Here is a 5,574-nt window from a genome sequence, read left to right as displayed (position 1 = left end):
CTGTATCCTTGCTGGTTGAAAGTGGATCACATGAGCCGCTTGGGAGGGCAGGATGAGACTCAGCCCGAGGAACAGGATCTTAGCAGAAACCACCGTAGCTCAGGAGACGGAGACCTGCCTTGGAGACGGAAGGTCCCTGGTTCTAATCCTTAGAGCCGTCTCTAGGTAGGGCTGGGAGGGATCCTGCTCGGAATACTGAGCTAGATGGACCAATTGTGGCACTCAGCCAGCTTCTTCCTGTGTTCCTATTAATAATCCTGCACTTTTGATGCTTGGCTCCGCTGTTGTCCCATAAATGAGACCCTCTTCTTAGGTACTTTCCTCCTCAAGGAAAGCAAGTTAAGTTGTGGCCTGGACTGTCAGTTTCGTGAGGAAATAAAAGTGTGATCCATTTCAATTTTGTTCTCCCCAAAGAAAAAAGGAACGTGAACAAGAGGTTTCCCAGCCAGCTCCGGACGCAACTGTCTTCAAGGCACTTGCGCTAATAATAATAATAGTAATAATAATAATAGATTTGCTTTTATAAAGAGGGTGCGTGTGCCAAAATTCCTTTCAATTCCCTTATACGCACCAAATAAAAGCAAATATTTTTCGTTGCTTTAGCATATTTCAGTCCTTTGGACTTATACGTGAAGTGTTTTGTTTTTTATAAAGTAAATAATTTTTGACTTTTTGGAAATCCTCTTCCACCCCAAATGTCATTAGGCAGCACAACGCGGTCTCCCCAAGTGGCAGTTCAGGTTAAGGAACTTTTCCGACTGCAGGAGTTTGCAATTCTAGGAGCTTCTAATTAGAAGTAAGTCCCATTGTATTCAATGGGGCTTACTTCCGGAGTACGTGGGTATATTTAGGACTGCAACCTCAGAGTCTAACTGAACTGCAAAACTCTTCCGGTTAGTGACCCGTTCCTGCACCTCACGCTTCCCCCCTGCCTAATCTTATATACCGCTTAGTACTTAAACAAGTCTCTAAATGGCTTTAAACAGGGGAATAAGTTGTTAGCGTTTCATAAACTACCTCTTTTTACTTACTGCACATAATATTCCTCTTAGTGGGTCTTACTTCTGAGTAATAGCATCCGGTATATATGGTTGTTGTTGTTTAGTCGTTTAGTCGTGTCCGACTCTTCGTGACTCCATGGACCAGAGCACGCCAGGCACTTCTGTCCTCCACTGCCTCCCGCAGTTTGATCAAACGATATATATGGTATTATAGTACTAATATACAGACTGGGTAATTAGCAGAATGGGATTCTATTGTGGGGGGAGGGTAGAGAGTTATCTTTTTGTGAAGCCTTATAGACTGGCTATTAAATAGGTGTATATTACAAGTTTATCATTATCAATATTTTCATCATTATTACGTTTATTACTTGCCCTTTAGCAGGTTCCAGGAGTGGTTACAACAATTTAAAATCGAAAAATTAAAAACAATTTAAAACAGATTACAATCACAGGTATAGGGTGTGAGCCCTGCAAACACAAATCTCAAATGTATAGTAAATGAAAATATATCAGGACATTTGGTCCAGTGCCAAGACTTCTCCGATGAGTGGAGGAGTCATGTTAGTGATTATAGATTTGTTCCAGTCCGGGCATGAATGAGAAGGCGCCCCCTCCTTTTTCTAGGCTAGACAGGAGGCCAGCTAGGCTAAAGCTCTGCACTCCTGGTGGAAATATTTTTCTTTTTAACTGGGAACGACCAAGTCAAGGACTTCTCGAAAAGAAGTTCTACTTGCCTGGGGTGGACAGCGTCAGGATCCCAACAGACCGAGAGCTGCTTCGGGTGTTGTTATTCCAAAGGAAGATACTTGCTTCTTAAAGTGAAGAGGGCCATAGCTCAGTAGTAGAGCACCTGCTTTCTATGCAGAAGGTCCCAGCTTGTCCCCTGGTCTGACCGTTGCCAGTCAGTGTAGACCAGTACCGAGTTAGATAGAGGAATGGTCTGACACGATAGAAGGCAACTTCCTTACCTTCTTGTATGAAGAGGAGAAACAACAAAAGAAGCAGAAGTTGAAAAGTAGGGGAGAGGAGAAGAAAGAAAACGGAAACAGAAGGGAGGGAGAAGGCGGGAGGAGGAAGAGGAGGAAGAGTAAAGAAGTGAGGGAAGAAAGAAAAAGGAAGGAAGCAGGGAAGGAAAGCTGCTTGAGGACTGAGCAAACTACTCATGGCGCTAGTTCCCACTCCAGTGTCTCTCTGGGTCTTAAAAACTTTTAGGCTGCAACCCAAGAGCCACTTCCCTGACACTTATTGGGACTGACTTCTGTATAGAATGGCATGCTCAGATTTTAAATCACTGTTAAAGATCTGATCTAAGAATGCTCATCATAACTCAAGTCATTGTTTTTGTAGCCTCCAGTTCTCCCAGAGGTGGGAAAGTTCAGGGACAACTTTACACAGTCACTTTCCCTGCAAGGAGAGAGGTTTGAAGACCCCTGGGTTTGGAGAGATTGGACTGTATTCACAAATGCACACAAGGCACCATCCATAGGAAATTAGGAAGGCGCCTTATTACAAGTCAGACCACTGGTGCATCTAGTTCACTGTTATCTAAGAACAAAAGAAATGCCCTGCTGGATGTTTTCACAGTGGTCAAGCAGATGCCCTAATGCAGTGATGGCCAAACTTGGCCCTCCAGCTGTTTTGGGACTACAACTCCCATCATCCCTAGCTAACAGGACCAGTGGTCAGGGATGATGGGAACTGTAGTCCCAAAACAGCTGGAGGGTCAAGTTTGGCCATCACTGCCCTAATGTAAAGCTTGGTAAGCAGGATCTGAGCACAAGAACACTGAAGCATTTACTGCCTCCAGCAGTAAAATAAAGGCAGAGCATAGTCATCAGGGTAGCTAGCAGCCATTGAAAGCCTTACCTTCCATGAATTTGTCCAATCCTATTTTTTAAAGCCATCCAAGCTGGTGGCCATCACTGCCTCTTGTGGGAATGAGTTGTTTTTTTTTTTAAACAATTCTTTGTTTTCGGCAGTTCTTGCATCTATAGGCAGCACTGAGTATCATAACAGGAAAAGGCAGAGTATAAATAAATAAAGATATTATAATAATAACTAAAAGGGCCATGGCACATGGGTGACGCTGTGGGTTAAACCATAGAGCCTAGGACTTGCTGATCAGAAAGTCGGCGGTTTGAATCCCCATGACGGGATGAACTCCCGTTGCTCGGTCCTGCTCCTGCCAACCTAGCAGTTCGAAAGCACCTCAAAGTGCAAGTAGATAAATAGGCACCACTCCGGCGGGAAGGTAAACAGCATTCCGTGTGCTGCTCTGGTTTGCCAGAAGCGACTTTGTCATGCTGGCTACATGACCTGGAAAGCTGTACACCGGCTCCCTCGGCCAATAAAGCAGATGAGCGCCACAACCCCAGAGTCGGCCACGACTGGACCTAATGGTCAGGGGTCCCTTTACCTTTACCCTTATATCATCCACCATCAAAAACCCTGATTTAAATCTCTCCTCTCTATTTGTCTCTCTATCTGATTTCTGAAGCATTAAACAGCACTTCGGACAAGTTTGTTCTAGATCTTGGAAGGAAGCAATTAATGACCATAAAACATATATTTATTATAGTGACTAACATAACAGGGACTAACATTGCAATGACTGTTATAACAGACCAGCACAATATCCTAAAAACAAAACATTTTTGGTTTCCACCTTCAGCTGCTGTGATGTGAATCAAAGGGCATATTAGCCAAAGTGCCACCACATCTGAAGTGCTGCTTGATGTCATATTCATTCATATATATATATATATATATATATATATAATATATATATATATATAAAACCTCCCTCTCACAATTTCTGTGTGTGAGAGAGTGAGGGTGGATTGTTTTTCAAAGCTAAAGAATATGTTTTTATTATAATGTAGCATTATCAGATTGTGTTATTTCCAGAGGGGTTGCAAAAAAATAAAAAAGTGTGTGTGTGGGTGGGGATGTACAGTATGTCTTGTGACTCCTGAAAGATTAACACATTTATTAAGGCATGTAAGCTTTCAGGGACTACAAATGTAGACTATGTTACGTTGGGTTTCAATAGGTTCAGAACAGACAAATTCATAATCAGCTTATGGAATTCATTCCCACAAGACAGCAACTAGCTGATAGCTTTTTTTTTTTTTAAAAAAAATCACATATATTAATGGAGGATTGATTTATATATTTCTATTAGCCTGGGATCATTGACTGAGACTTCCATATTCAGTGGCAAGGTACCTCTGAGAAGCAGATTCTGGTCAAGTGGGGTGGATTTAACTTTTCCTGATATGGGAGTGACTTCAATCCTTTTCATCATCTTGGTTAAAGAAGCTTGTGTAGCACAGTGACCAAGGGACAGACCAATGAGCTCTGAAATTGCTGTTTGCTCCATCTCTGCACTTGCCTTACCTTTCTTACCTGCAGTATGGTCGTCACAGCAGCACCCCACCTTACAGGGTTGTTGATTACTGATACGGTTTCTTTACCAGCAGCTGGGTCACTAACCAAGAAGTCTCAGGCCTTTTTTGGTTGGCTGGAATATTTATTTATTTATTTATTTAGACATTAAAAAGCCATTTGAACCCTTAGCCAGGTACAGAATCATAGAAATGTAGAGATGGAAGGGTCATCTAGTTCACCCCCCCACACCCCCTGCAATGCAGGAAACTGAGCTAAAACATCCATAACAGTTGGCCGTCCAACCTCTGCTTAAAAACCTCCAGAAAGGAGAGTCCACCACCTCCAGAGACCATTCCACTGTCAAACAGCTCTTACTGTCAGAAAGTTCTTCCTAATGTTTAGTCAGAATCTCCCTTCTTGGAGAGTGAAGTCATTGGTTCGAGTCGTACCCTCCAGAGCAGGAGAAAACAAGATTGCTCCATCTTCCTTTAGACATTTGAAGATGGCTATCATATCGCCTCTCAGTCTCTTCTTTTCCAGGCAAAACAGACCCCGCTCCTTCAACTGTTGCCCATAAGGCTTGCTTTGCAGACCCTTGATCATCTTGGTCACCCTCCTCTGCAAACATTCCTGCTTATCAATATCCTTAAATTGAGGTGCCCAGAATTGGACACAGGACTCCAGGTGGGGTCTGACCAAGGCAGAAAAGAGCAGTACTATTACTTCCCTTGATCTGGACACTAAACTTCGGTTGATATTTGCATTCTAATGAACTTCATGCTCTACTCAGAGTCCTCTTGAGGGTTTCCCCCCTGAAAAAAGCTTATTTATTTGGCATCTGGAGGATAGTCAAATAGCCATCCAGAATATGATGTCATCAGTCTTGAAATGACCAGGATTGCCTTCCAGCATCTGTTGGTCACTGGTGGGTGGGGCCAGAGGCAAGAGTGGGTAGGGCACTGGATGTGACTCTCATAGTAGAGTATTTTCCAGCCACACAAAACCCAGGAATTTCGACACACCTTCCCATCCATATAGATGGGCTGTGAGGCTGTAGCTCAGTAGTAAAGTATCTGCTTTGCATTCAAAAGGTCCCAGGTTCAATCCCCTGGCATCTCCAGGTGTGTAACCACTGTGATAATAGGCTGCTGGACCAGATGCATTACTGGCCTGACCCAGC

This window comes from Podarcis vaucheri, assembly GCF_965113315.1.
Source record: "Podarcis vaucheri genome assembly, chromosome: Z".
NCBI lineage: Eukaryota > Metazoa > Chordata > Lepidosauria > Squamata > Lacertidae > Podarcis > Podarcis vaucheri.
The sequence above is the reverse complement of the archived record's forward strand: the minus strand, read 5'-3'. Positions refer to the sequence as shown.